We start from the raw sequence: 15,566 nt of genomic DNA on the forward strand, positions 1-15,566 counted from the left end.
GATAACAAACCAAAGATAGTATGAAACAGGAGAGGCATAATGAGAAGATTGTGGAGTGATGTGGACATCTGATAACTAACCAGAAAAAGGTACTTATCAGAACTGTGGAGTCCAAATATCTGATAAAATCACAATACTCTGAATCAATATTTGAGGGTCAGTTTGAAGATATGAAGATAGATGCCCCTTTTTAGAGTTGTGAAGGGATCTGAGCATTCTATACTTCTGTTTTTAATTATGCAAAGTAACTAAGGCGTTCAAACTCTTTGATAGCAATTCAGTTGTTCATACTTTATAACCACACTATTTGGATACCTTGTAGCAAGATGTAGTTTCTCTACTTACCTCTTTCAACTAGTTTTATTTTTGCTTTTGCTTTGTCTGAAATCATAATTGCTACCACTGACTTTATTGTATCAGTTGAAGTAGAATAAATTCTGCTCCATGACTGTATATGTATAACCTATATTGAATCGCTCACCATCTCAGAGAGGGAAGGAAGGAGAGAATTTGGAACTTGAAATTTAAAAAATGCTTAAAATTTTTTTGCATGTAATTGAGGGAAAAAAAATAAAAAACAGATTCTGCACCAGTCCTTTATTTTTATTCTGTTTGTGTCTTTCAGCTTCAAGTGCACTTTTGTAAGCAATGTATAATTGGATTCTCTTTTCTAATCCTTTCTGCTACTCATTTCTATTTTATGATTTAGTTCATTCCATTCACATTCACAATTGTAATCTTTAGCTGTATTTTCCTTCTTCCTATTTTTCTTCTGTTTACTCTCTCTCCTCTTTCTTTCTCTCCTTTCCCTTCTCTAAAGTTTGTTTTGCTTCTGACTACTGCCTCCTCTTATCATCCCTTCTTTTCATCATCCCACTTTTTAAAATTTCATTTCCCCTCCTACTTCCTTGTTAGATATGATAGATTGTTTCATTTTTGGTTTGGTTTTGGTTTGGTTTTTGCAAGGCAATGTAACTTGCAAAGTGACTTGCCAAAGGTCACAGTTAGGTAATTAATAAGTGCCTGAAGCTAGATTTGAACTCAGGTCCTCCTGACTTCAGGGTTGGTGATCTATCCACTGTGTCACCTAGCTGCCCCATGATATTTTTTAATAATTAAATAAGTGTGTATGTATGTATGTGCATATGTATATAGAGAGTTACATATGCCTATATCTACATATTTATATATATTTTCATTCACTGAACCAATTTAGATGTGTTTCAAGCACTCCTCTCCTCCATTTTTCCCTCCATGTAAAAGCTTTTTCTTCCATATTTCTTTTATGTGACATAATTTTCCCCATTCTTCCTCTCCTCATCTTCTCCCAAGTGCATCCTGCTTTTTAATCTAATCTTTTTAACATCATTCTATCAGTCACCTCACACTCATGCCTTCTGTCTATGTATTTTCTTTCTAATTGCCCTAATAATGATGAAGTATTTAAGTCACAAATATTGCCTTCCCATATAGAAAAGCAAATCATTTAAAATTATTGAGTCCCTTTTGATTTATCTTCATGTTTACTGTTTTTATGCTCCTCTTGAATCTTGTATGTGAAAGTTAAATTTTCTATTCAGTTCTGATATTTTCATCAGGAATGCTTAAAAGTCCTCTATTTCATTAAATATCCATTTTTACCTCAGAAGGATTATACTCAGTTTTGCTGGGTATGTTATTCTTGTCTATAATCCCAGTTCTTTTGTCTTCTATAATATCAGATTCCAAGAACTCCTCTTCTTTTACTTAGAAGCTGTTAAATCTTGTGTGATCCTGATTGTGCTTTAAAATATTTGAATGATTTCTTTTTTGGCTATGTGAAATATTTTCTCTTTGATCTGAGACTTCTGGAATTTGACTGAAATATTCCTGATAGTTTTCATTTTGGGGTCTTTTTCAGGGATTATTTCAATTTATGTTTTGTTCTCTGAGCCTCAGATATTGGTGCAGTTTTTTGATAAATTCTTGAATAAGATGTCTGTTTTTTTAAATGTGACTTTTAAGAAGTCCAGTACATTTTTAAGGGGATGGAAAAAGGATCTTTGAATGGATAATCCACACCTGTAGGAGTTGTTCTTCTATTTCTCTTGTGGGATCCCCAATAGTTTAACCTCCTGAAGAACTGAAAAGCAGCAGATTTTGTTACAGCAGGAAGTCAGTTCAAGAGGAAGAGAGTATTTATCAACATAGGAAACAGAATTCTGTGGAAATCTTCATTGCTAAAAGAGAGCTACTCAGTCCCAACTCTCAAATCCTGGAGTGATACAGCCAAAAAAAAGGTTTGTGCTTTTAGGGTTTTTTTCCCTAGCTCTTCAAATCTCCTGGAGAGACATCAAAATAAATATTCTCAGATTATTGAAGTGTTGGTACCAGAAGATGCAGTTGGTAGTGTATCAGGGACATATGGCAATTCAGGCAATGAAAAGTTGTCAGAAGTATCTCTAATTTTCAAAATGTATCTTTTAGGAGCTTCTGAATTGAGGCCAGGACCAAAACCTTGTGCAAAAGGAACATTCTTATGAGCATTAACACCAGCTGGTCCTTTTGGAGGTGGATATGAGAAAGAAGAACCTGGTGATGGCATAGGCATGAACACTTCCATCAGAACCACGTATGGATCCACTATCACCTCTTCCTCCCCTTCTATGCCTACCTTTTTTCATATCTTCTGGAATCCAACATCAATAAGATCTGTGTCAACTCCAGGAGGAACTTTTGCCATAATAGAGTCAGGTTTATAAGAAGGATTGCAATTTTTGACTATTTCAATTAGGTATCTCTCCACCAAAATTTTGGTCCTACATGGCTTGCTATATTCCTTGTTATACTTGTTATACTGATTCACAACTACTTTCAATTCAACCACTTCAGGCTGAATTGAAGAGAAGCACAGATCAATGTGCACACAGATTCAGCCAGGCCAGAACTGAGTTGTATCATGGGACTGGATCAGTCCAAATTGGGCTAAAAACAGGTCATAGTAGAGTTCTATTATCTCTTTGACTTCTACCAGGTAATCTTCTTAAATGATATGGTCCACACAAATCTAAGCTTGTTCATCCCTCCCAGCTGCTAGATAATCTACAATTTCTTTTCCTTCTTTTGGGCTAGTGTCATTTTCTTTTTGTCTAGCAATTTGAGGTGATTTATGAGCAAGCCCAAGTTGACTGTTGAAAGTTCGGTACGGAATCCAGAGCCCAGTGTAATTTAAACTTCCAGCCTACTAGTGAATGGAAGATAGCGGCAGCAATGGAGGGATGGCAGCATCAGGAAGACAGCATCCAAAATGGTTGCTCCCTCCCCAATTATTCCTTTTCTTTAATTAAATATTTTATTCATTTTGAGTTTCACAATTTTTCCCCCAATCTTGCTTCCCTCCTCTCACCTCCCCAAAGAAAGCAATTTGTCAGTCTTTACATAGTTTCCATGTTGTACATCGATCCAAATTGAGTGTGATGAGAGAAAAATCATATCCTTAAAGAAGAGACAAGATGTCTAAGAAGTAACAAGATCAGACAATAAGATATCTGTTTTTTTCTAAATTAAAGGGAATAGTCCTTGAACTTTGTTCAGACTCCACGGTTCTTTATCTGGATGCAGATGGTATTCTCCATTGCAGACAACCCAAAATTATTTCCGATTGTTGCAATGATGGAATGAGCAAGTCCATCAAGGCTGATCATCACCCCTATGTTGTTGTTAGGATGTACAGTGTTTTTCTGGTTCTGCTCATCTCACTCAGCATCAGTTCATGCAAATCCCTCCAGGTTTCCCTGAATTCCCATCCCTCCTGGTTTCTAATAGAACAACAGTGTTCCATGACATACATATACCACAGTTTGTTAAGCCATTCCCCAATTGAAGGCCAGATTTGAACACAGGTACTCCTGACTCCAGGGCCTGTGCTCTATCCATTGTACACCTAGCCATACTCCTCCTTGGTTTCTAATAGAACAATAGCGTTCCATGACATACATATACCAGTTTGCTAAATCATTCCCCAATTGAAGGACATTACTTGATTTCCAATTCTTTGCCACCACAAACAGGGCTGCTATGAATATTTTTGTACAAGTGATGTTTTTACCATTTTTCATCATCTCTTCAGGATATAGACCCAGTAGTGGTATTCCTGGATCAAAGGGCATGTACATTTTTCTTGCCCTTTGGGCATAGATCTAAATTTCTCTCCAGAAAGGTTGAATGAGTTCACAGTTCCACCAACAGTGTAATAGTGTCACAGATTTCCCACAACCATTCCAACAATGATCATTGTCCTTTCTGGTCACATTGGCCAGTCTGAGAGGTGTGAGGTGTTCCCTCAGAGAAGCTTTAAATTGCATTTCTCTAATAAGTGATGATTTAGAGCAATTTTTTCATATGACTATGGATTGCTTGGATCTCCTCATCTGTAAATTGCCTTTGCATATCCTTTGACCAATGTCAACTGGGAAATGGCTTTTTTTCAAATATGACTCAGTTCTCTGTATATTTTAGAAATGAGTCCTTTGTCTGAAACATTGGTTGTAAAGATTGTTTCCCATTTTACTACATTTCTTTTGATCTTGGTTACAGTGGTTTTGTCTGTGTGAAAGCTTTTTAATTTAATGTAATCGAACAAATCTAGTTTATTTTTAGTGATGTTCTCCATCTCTTCCTTAGTCATAAACTGCTCCCTTTTCCATAGATCTGACAGGAAAACTAGTACTTGATCTTCTAATTTACTTATGGTATTGTTTTTTATGTCTAAATCCTGTATCCATTTGGATCTTATCTTGGTAAAGGGCAAGAGGCTTTGGTCTAATCTAAGTTTCTTCCATACTAGCAATTTTCCCAGCAGTTTTTTATCAAAGAGAGAGTTTTTATACCAATAGATGGACTCTGGGATATTATCAAACAGCAGATTACCATAATCATTTCCTGCTATTGTACCTAATCTATTCCATGGTCCATTACTCTATTTCTTAGTCAATACCAGATGCTTTATAATATAATTTTAGCTCAGGTAGGGCTAAGCCCCCTTCTTTTGCACTTTTTTCATTAAATCCCTGGAAATTCTTTACTTTTTATTTCTCCATATGAATTTACTTACAACTTTTTTTAACTCATTAAAGTAATTTTTTTGGAATTTTGATTGGTAGGGCACTAAACAGGCAGTTTAGTTTTGGTAGAATTGTCGTTTTTATTATATTAGCTCTACCTGTTCATGAGTAGTTGATATTTGCCCAGTTATTTAATTCTGATTTGATTTGTGTGAGAAGTGTTTAATAATTGTTTTCAAAAAGTTTCTAAGTCTGCCTTGGCAAATAAATAGACTCCCAGATGTTTTATATTGTCTGAGGTTACTTTGAATGGGATTTATCTTTCTAGCTTTTCCTGCTGTATCTTGCTAGTCATATATAGAAAAGTTGAGGATTTATGAGGTTTTATTTTATATCCTACAACTTTACTAAAATTGCTAATTGTTTCCAATAGTTTTTTGGATGAATTCTTGGGATTCTCTAGGTATACCATCATGTCATCTGCAAAGAGTAAGAGTTTTGTCTCTTCCTTCCCAATTCTAATTCCTTCAATTTCTTTTTCTTCTCTAATTGCTGAAGCTAACATTTCTAATACGATATTGAATAGTAGTGGTGATAATGGACATCCTTGTTTCATCCCCTGATCTTATTAGGAATGCCTCTAGCCTCTCCACATTGAATATAATGCTTGTTGATGGTTTCAGATAGACTGCTAATTATTCTAAGGAACAGTCCATTTATTCCTACACCCTCTAGTGTTTTTAGTAGGAATGTGTGCTGTATTTTGTCCCAATTATTCTTAAATTATCTCTCCATGACCTATTTTCCTGATCAATGGTTTTTCAGATAAGATCTTTCACATTTTCTTCTAGTTTTTCATTCTTTTGACTTTGATGAATTGTTTTTTCCATGTCTCATAGAATCATAAGCATCCACTTACCCAATTCTAATATTTAAGTAATTCTTATAGGAGGAGCTAGGTGGCACAGTGGATAAGCACCAGCCCTGGAGTCAGGAAGACCTGAGTTCAAATCCAGCCTCACACACTTAATAATTACCTAGCTGTATGACCTTGGGCAAGTCACTTAACCCCATTGCCTTGAAAAAAACAAAAATAAAACAGTAATTATTATTTTTTCAATGAGCCTCTTTTTTTCTAAACATTTTTCCCCATTTGTTCAATTCTTCTTTTTAAGGATTTAATTTCATAAATGAACTTTTGTTTCTCTTTTTTCTTTTCTTTTTTAAAATTTTTTATTTGTTTATTTTATATTATTACAATAATCTTGCTGTGAGAGTAAACATAAACCCCTCTCCCACCCAAAAAAGATGAGAAACCTCAAGAATAGTGAGATAGGAAAAAATATATTTCAGTCTGTGTTCAGATTTCAATGGTTCTGTCTCTGGGATGAGTTGTCTCCTTTATCGTAAGTCCACCGAAGAAGTTGCTTCAATATTTTTCCCATAGTTCTTATTACTATTTGCATTTCTCTCCACTCTATTCCTTCTCACTCTCATTTATTCTATGTTTTCTCTCTCCTTTTACTCTGATCCTGTTCAAAAGTGTGTTGTATCTGAGTAACCTCTCCCACAAACTTCCCTTTCTTCTATCACCTATTTCCCCCCCTTCTCTTCTCCCATTCCCCTTATCCCATACCTTTCTTCTCATTTTTCTCTAGGGTAAGAGAGATTTCTATACCCTATTAAGTGTGTATGTTATTTCTTCACTGGGCCATTTCTGATGAGACTGAAGGTTCATTCACTCCCCCTCTCCTTCCCCTGTTCCATTCCATTGAAAAAGCTTTGTCTTGACTCTTATATGAAATATCTTAGCCTCCTCTTCCTCTCTTTTCTTCCTAGTACTTTCCTTTATCATCCATTGACTCCATCTTTTTACTGTATTATACCATTATATTCAGCTCCTTCCTGTGCCTTGTCTATATAGGCTCCTTCTAACTGCTCTTATAAATGATAAGGCTCATATGAGTTATCATTATCTCCTTCCCATGCAGGAATACAAACAGTTCAACATCATTAAGTTTCCCATAGTTAGTCTCATCCGCCCTCTCTATGGTTCCCCTGAGTCCTGCACTTGGAGATCAAACTTTCTGTTCAGTTCTGTTTATTTCAGTAGGAAAGTTTGAAAGTCCCCTGTTTCAATGAAAGTCCATCTATTCCCCTGAAAGAGGATGTCAGTTTTGTTGGGTACTTGATTCTCAGTTGTGAATCAAGACCTTTGGACTTCTGCAATTTCATATTCCAAGCCCTATGAACCCTTAATGTAGATGCTGCCAGATCCTGTGAGGCAATGGGGTTACTTGACTTGCCCAAGGTCACACAGCTAGGTAATTATTAAGTGTCTGAGATCACATTTGAACTCAGGTCCTACTGACTCCAGGGCCAGTTCTCTATCTACTATGCCACCAAGCTACCCTGCTTCTGGAAGCTTTTAGTATTTTCTCTTTGACTTGGGAGTCTTGGAATTTGGCTATAATATTCCTGGCAGTTTTTCTTTTGGGATCTCTTTCAGGAGGTTATCAGTAAATTTCCTCAATTCCTATTTCACCCTCTACTTTTAGGATCTCAGGGCAATTTTGCTGTATTATTTCTTGAAAAATGAAGTCTAGGCTCTTTACCTGGTCATGGCTTTCAGGTAATCCAATAATTTTTTAATTGTCTCTTCTGGATCTGTTTTGGAGGTCGGTTGTTTTTCTTAATGAGATATTTCATATTTTCTTATTTTTAGTTTTTTTCCAGAATAGTTTTATGCTTCCTGAGTTCTTGCAAAGTCATCAGTTTCCTTTAGTTCCATTCTGCATTAGAAGGAGCTGTTTTCTTCAGAGATTTCTTTTATCTCCTTTACCAGCTGGCCATTTCTGATTTTTAAGGCATTCTTCTCCTCATTTGCCTTTTGTGTTGCTTTTTTTTTTCATTTGGCCTAAACTGGTTTCTAACATATTATTTTCTTCAGTATTTTTTTGTATTTCTTCCACCAAGCTGCTGATTTGGTTTTCATGATTTATTTGCATCATTCCCATTTCTTCTTCCAATTTTTCCTCTACTTCCCTTAATTGCTTTTCAAAGTGTTTTCTGAGCTCATCCATAACCTGAGTCCATTTTCTATTTCTCTTGGTGGTTGGTGCATACAGAAGCTTCGGGACAAAAGTAATTTTCTATGGTCAGATTCTTTTTTTTTCTTTTGTCTGTTCGTTTCCTCAGCCTATTCACCACACTTCCAAGACTTTTGGGGTGGGGGTGGGGGACAACCCACAGGGACCTTAATTCCTCCAAGGTCTTATGAGAGGTTCTGCCTGCTCTCTTGCCTGTGCTCTGGAATGTGGATGACAACAAGACCTTCCCTCTGCCCTGGAGCTATGAGGATGGTCTCTGCTCAGCTATGGTGGTATGGGGCCCCAGACTGTAACCTGGATCTGAGTGTGGGAAAAAGGCAGAGACCTGCCCCAGGGAGAGCAGAGAGACCTCTGCAGTCTCCCCGCAACTGCCTTACCATCTGTGGTCTGTATTCTGGAAGTGCAGGCTGGCTTCCCTGATTCTCACTGCAGGTTCTCATCATAGGACTGCTCTGAGTCTGGCTCGCTCTGCACTCACTCTGGTGTGACAGAATTCTCTCACCACCCCTTCAGGCTGTTCCTGGTGATCCCTGGACCAGGAGGTCTGGAAACTGCCCCCTCTGCCACTGACCCAGATGCCCCCGATGGAACAGACCTTTCCTATGGAACTTCTAAGTTGTCTTGGGAAATTGTATCTCTCAGTCTTTCCGTGGGTTCTGCCCCCTCTAAATTTTGGCCAGCCATAATTTGATGGCTTTTGGAGTTTTGTGGGGAACAAGTTTCCAGGAATTCCTGCCTTCATACCACCATCTTGGCTCTGCCCCTAGTTCCTCATTTTTTTTATTAGTCAATTCTGTTTTTAAGTTATTTTCTTTATATTCTTTGTGCCTCTTTTACCAAGGAGTTAGGTGTATTTTCACTGTTTTCTTCCTTTGCTGTCATTTATTTGCCTAATTTTTCCTTTACTACTTTTATTTGATTTTGATTTTTTTTTAGTTTTTCCAGGAATTCTTATTGGACTCTTATTGGCTCTGGAGCCAGCATGGAGGGGCAGGGTCCTGTCTCAAGCTTCAAACATTTTTTGTATTGTTATTTTCAGAGCAACTGGGAGTTTGGAAGTTTTCAGTGCTTTAAAAGTGGTGGAACCTGGGAACTGGTGTGATCATTGTTCTCCTGATCTGTACTTTGGTCTTTACACAGAAAAGGCCCCTGATCAATATTGCTTTTCAGGGTTTCAGCTCTCTTGGGATCAGAAGTGGTACTATTTTCAGAGTCCCTGATTCCTTTTGATCAAATGTTACACTATTCTTCAGGGCTCCCAACCCATTTTGAGCAAATGTACACTTCTCTGTTCTTGAACTGACCAAGAAGTGCTTATAGACAAAATTTGAATATGATAAACAGTGTCTGGTTCTCCATCTAGTGCTATCAAAGAAGTCTCCATTATCTTTTTCTGACCAGTTGCCAGGCCCCCTTACCATCTTTGTCTTGAGAGCTCTCAAAGCTGCTGTTGCTGGGGTGGCTAGGTGGCACAGTGGATAAAGCACTGGCCCTGGAGTCAGGAGTACCTGGGTTCAAATCCAGTCTCAGACACTTAATAATTACCTAACTGTGTGGCCTTGGACAAGCCACTTAACCCCATTTGACTTGCAAAAAAGAAGCCTATTAAAAAAAAGCTACTGCTGCTGCTGCTGCTGCTGTTTTTGTTGTCATCACCTAGTCCATTGCCAATGTTTCATCCACACAGCCTGCACTACCATGTCATGAATGTCTTTCCAGTCTCCTAAGTTGTCTTGTACTGAAAGAATGTCTCACTCTAATCGTTTTTTGGCTCTTCAATTCCAGAATTCAATTTGAAGTGTTATTTTAAAGTCTTTGTAGGGAAGTGTTGGGAGAGCTTAACTGAGTACTTTCTTTACTCTGCCATTTTAGTCATTACCCTGAAAATCAACATTACATTTTAAAATTAAATCAATATGTTTTTACCCACAGGAATCCTTATGTATGGAAGAGAGGCCTCTTTTTTTACTTGAATTTGACTTCATAGATGTGTACCATAGTAATCACAGGTCCAGTCCCAGTTCTTATATCTCACATGAAGCTAATAAAATATTAATATGAAGTAAAAATTATGACTAAGGAATTCATTAAAATGTAATAGATTTATATAAACTGATTCAAAGTGAAACAAGAAGAAACAAGAGAATAATGTACATCCAAGCTATTAACAATAAGTAACTCCTATCTCAAAGTGCACTGGGATGAGATTCTGCATTGGTGGAACTAAAGGCCCTGCCCTGTATGAGATTGAAGGTGGAAGTGAATGAGAATAGGAATGTGCCAACCTTCAGTCTTCTATTTTCAAGTTTCAAGTTTCTTTAAGGACTTCTGCCTTTCAGCTTTAAAAGATAAGATAGAAGCCAACCCCTCTTCAACTGGTGAAGGAAAGACTCTGGAAAGATGTGAGAGTTATAGGAATTCTCAATCATTTCCTTATCCCCAGTTTGTTTAAATAGACTTTGAGAAACGTCCCCTACTGGGAAATTTGAAACTCCCTTGATTAAGTTATCTCATTCACAATGGGAGAATTCCTTCACTCAGTATTGTATGGTATACATTCTTGAATGTATAACTTTCTGATTTCTCTTTTGTTGGGATTTGGATAAATTATTTCTTTGTTATTGACCATGTACAAATAGCATATGGAACTGCTATCTAGTGAGAAAAGGGTTATAACTTGAATACAGAACTTGAGAACTTCATTCCAATGAATGATTTTTCTTGTGTCTGATTCTATCCCCTAGATTAACAATATCTAGGAGAAGAAATTGACATAATTCTGACTGTTTGCCCTCTTTTTGGCAAGATCAAAGTGGTGGCCTCCAGGTATTACTTGGTAGGAAATGAAGTCTCCCTGGGAAAATGGTGGGGGAAGAAGAGACAAGAGATGTTTATTTTTCTTCCCTCTGAACCACACACTGATACCCTTACCCTACAGGAAGAGGAAAGTGCTTGTAACACATGGACCCCACAATATATGGGGCTCTCATTGCAATTACAAATGAATAGATTGGGGCAGCTAGGTGGCATAGTAGATAAAGCACCGGCCTTGGAGTCAGGAGTACCTAGGTTCAAATCTGGTCTCAGACACTTAATAAGTACCTAGCTGTGTGGCCTTGGGCAAGCCACTTAACCCTATTGCCTTGAAAAAACTAAAATTAAATAAATGAATGAATAGATCACTAAAAGAAAATTGAATTCTGTGATGGAAAAATAAATGAAGGTCCCAGAAGAGAGATAATTCAATATACCTTCTCTCTCTCTCATTAAAGAAGTGATAATATCTAATAGTTAACATGTATGTAATTCTTATTATGTGCCAGGCAATGTGCTAAGGGTTTTACAAACATCTCCTTTGATCTTCACATCCCTGGGAGGTAAGTGAAATCTATTATTAGATCCATTTTATAAATAAGAAAACAGAGATAAGCAGAGCTTAAGTGCTTTGCCTAGGTCACTCAGCTAGTAAATGTCTGAAGACAGATTTGAACTAAAGTCTTCCTTAATCCAGAGACTCCAGGCCTGCCATACAATATACTATATTCTCTATGCTGGTTCCTCAGCATAAGGAATAACTAGTGCTGGGGAACAATTAGGACAGAGTACTATTTACAGATCACTATCATATGTTATTGATTTATTTTCATTGGCACAAGGAAGGGTTCAGTCTGCCAGAGTGGGGAGTGGGATGAGAGATGTAATAAGGAGAATAAAACTATCAATAAAATGTACTTTTTAAAAGTAGTACTAGATTTATGATCATGTGCCTTGAAAATGAAAATGTCGGGCGGCTAGGTGGCGTAGTGGATAAAGCACTGGACTTGGAGTCAGGAGTACCTGGGTTCAAATCCAGTCTCAGACACTTAATAATTACCTAGCTGTGTGGCCTTGGGCAAGCCACTTAACCCCGTTTGCCTTGCAAAAACCTAAAATAAAATGAAAATGTCCTTAAAGATGAACTTTATTTTGTAGATAGGCTTTATTTTATAGAAAGGGATTCTGAGATCCAGAAAGATTAAATGATTTTTGTAAAGGTCACACACAGAGAGTAAGTAGTATAATTATGATTCAGTTGTAAGTCTTTGATTTCACAGCCAGGGTTCATGGATAAAAGATTCAAAGATCTTTCCCAGTTGTGAAATCGAAAAGTCTGCAAAGAGTTTGTTCAACTGTAAAATTCAGAGGTAGGAATTAGATGACCCCCTCAAGTACCTTCCAGCTATGAATGACTGTACCACTTGAAAAATAGTTAAGATCTATTATAAATTACTTCATTTAAAATTTTTTTATTTCTATAAATTAACACATTTAGATAAAGAAGATTGGACGTGAAATTACAAGTCTGTTATGTACAACATGCTATTTCTTTCAAATACACAACAAAATCATATAAATTTCTTTTATTAATTGCTTCCCTCCCCCACCCTAGAGATGACCACCATTAGTATTGTATAGGTTGTGAGAGGTTGGTATAAACCTAGTTTCTGCTATACTATTTTTCAGTTTTTGATCAATTTTTGTCAAACTGAATTTTTATCCCAGAAGCTAGAGAGTTTGAATTTAACAAACCATAGATTACCATATTCATTTACTGCCATATCTTATGAACCTAACCTATTCCTCTTATTTACCACTCCATTTCTTAATAATACCAAATAGTTTTGAAAACTTCTACTTTAAAATATAATTTTAGATCTTGTATAGGTCAGCTTCCTTTGCATTTTTTTCATGAATTCCCTTGATATTCTTTTGTTCTTCTAGATAAATTTTGTTATTTTTTAACTATAAAATTTTTTTGGTAGTGGATTAATTTAGGTATAATTGTCATTTTTAATTATATTGGTACAGACTCCCAATGTCTAGTTGTTTAGATCTGACTTTATTCGTGACAAGTGTTTTGTAATTTTATTCATATAGTTAACTGGGTTTGTGTTGGCAGGTAGATTCCTGAATATTTTATGTTATCTACTATTGTTTTGAATGGAATTTCTATTTCTATCTCTTGCTGCTGGACTTTGTAGATAAGTATAGAAATGCTGATTATTTGTGTGGATTTATTTTATATTCTGCAACTAAGCTAAAAGCATTGTTTCAAGAATTTTTTTAGTGAATTGTCTAGAATTCTCGAAGTATATTATCATATCATTTGTAAAGAGTCTTAGTTTTGTTTCCTCATTGCTTATTCTAATTCCTTCATTTCTTTTTTCTTTTCTTTTTTGCTAAAGTTAATACTTCTGGTATAATATTGAATAATAGTGGTGATATTGGAAATTCTTGTTTCACCTCTGATCTAATTGAGAAGACTTTTAACTTATCCTTTTTGCATATGATATTTGCAGATGGTTTTAGAGAGATATTACTTATCATTTTAAGGAAAAATCTATTTATTCCTATGCTTTCTATTGTTTTTAATTGGAATGAATATAATATTTTGACAAAATCTTTTTCAGCATTTATTGAGATAATTATTTGATTTCTGATGGTTTTGTTATTGATTGAGATTATGCTGATACTTTTCATAATATTTAACCAGCCCTGTTTTCTTAGTATATTTCCCACCCAGTCACAGTTTATTATCTTGCTGATGACTTGAATTCTCTTAGATTATATATTTTTTTTAAGTTTTGCATGAATACTCACTAGGGAAATTGGTCTAATTTCCTACTCAGTTTTGTGTCTTCCTGGTTTAGGTATTAGCATTATGTTTGTGTCAGAAAGGAGTTTGGTAGAACTCTTTCTCTACCTATATTTCCAAATATTGAAATTGTATTGAAATTAATTTTTTCTTTAAATGTTTGATAGAGTTAACTTGTGAATTCAACTGGTACTGGAGAATTTATTTTTCTTTCATTGATGGTTTCTTCAATTTCTTTTTCTGAAATGGGATTATTTAATTTTTATTTCCTCTGCTAATTGAGGCAACTTATATTTTTTATAAACATTCATTTTACGTAGATTGTCATGATTTTTTGGCATAAAGGTGGGCAAAATAGCTCCAAATTATTACTTTAATTTTTTTCTTCATTAGTACTGAATTCATACTTTTCACTTTGATGCTGATAATTTGACTTAATTCTTTTTTTAATCTAATTGAGCAAAGGGTCATATATTTTGGGGTTTTTTTCATTAAACCAATGCTTTTATTTACTAATTCAATATTTTGCTTACTTCAGATTTTATTTATCTTTCCTTTGATTTTCAGGATTTCTAACTTGGATTTTAGTCAGGGATTTTTAATTTGTTCTTTTTCTAACTTTTTTAATTGCATGCCCAATTCACTAATCACCTCTTTCTATATTTTATTAATGTATGCATTTAGAGGTATAATATTTTCCCTAAGAACTGTTTTGACTGCAACCAAAAAGTTTTGGTATTTTGTCTTGTTATAGTCATTGTCTTTGATGAAATTAATGATTAATTCTATGATTTAATATTTCATCTACTCATTCTTTTAGTTTAGGCTATTTAATTTTTAATTACTTGTTAGTCTATCTTTCCATAGACCTTTTTTACATCATGATCTGAGAAAGATGCATGTAATATTTCTGCATTTCTGCATTTGATTGTGAGGTTCTTATTCCCTTATTCATGGTCAATTTTGGGGTAGGTGCCATGTACTAATGAGAAAATTCCATATTCTCTCCAGCTCCATTCAATTTTCTCCAGATGTATATCATATAAAACTTTTCTTTCATTCCTTTTACTTCTTTCTTGTTTATTTTGTGAATAGATTTATCTTTCTTATATTTGTCTTATCCGTCTGAGAGAGGTGGAAGTTGAGGTGCAAGAATAGATTTACTATCTATTTATTCCTGTTACTTACTTCAATTCTTTAAGAATTAGATGTTATGAGCTGCCCAGTGGCTTCTCCCAGAGCACTCAGTCCATGGAAGATAAGGAAGTGAAGGGAGACTATGGAGGCCTCTCCTCTGTCCCTGGTACAGAACTCTGGTTCTTTGTCCATATTTAGACCAAGGGCACAGTCTGGGCCCCCATAATACCATGGTAGAGCAGACACCCTCCAGAAGGTATGTTTGTGGTCATCCACAGACCCAAAGCACAGGCCAGAAGAACAGTCAGAGCCTCTTAAAAGACCTTGAAGTGACTGTGGTCCTTGTGGGGGGGTGTCAAAAACACAGGAAGTATCCCAAAACCAAGGCACAGGCTGGGGAAATGAGTAATCAGAAAAAATGAACCTTATCATAGTCAATTACTTTGGTCCCATGGAGGCTCAAAACACACTCAGAAGATGAGAAAGTCTAGGCTTCTGTTTTCAAAGGCTCCAATAAAAATAGGATTTGAGCTCAGGCTATGTCAGAGCTCAAAAAAGATTTTGAAAATAAAATAAGGGAGGTAGAGGAAAATATTGAGAAGAGAAATAAGAGAGATGCTGGAAAAACATGAAAACCAAGTC

General features: G+C 35.8%; 1 pseudogene; it reads right to left on the minus strand.

Annotated features, from left to right (window-relative positions):
- Positions 1-2,230: 2,230 nt before the first annotated feature.
- LOC141499268 (IST1 homolog pseudogene) lies at positions 2,231-3,204 on the minus strand (annotated as a pseudogene).
- Between the last annotated feature and the right edge of the window lie 12,362 nt (positions 3,205-15,566).

Source organism: Macrotis lagotis, chromosome 1 (genome assembly GCF_037893015.1).
Source record: "Macrotis lagotis isolate mMagLag1 chromosome 1, bilby.v1.9.chrom.fasta, whole genome shotgun sequence".
NCBI classification, from domain to species: Eukaryota; Metazoa; Chordata; class Mammalia; order Peramelemorphia; family Peramelidae; genus Macrotis; species Macrotis lagotis.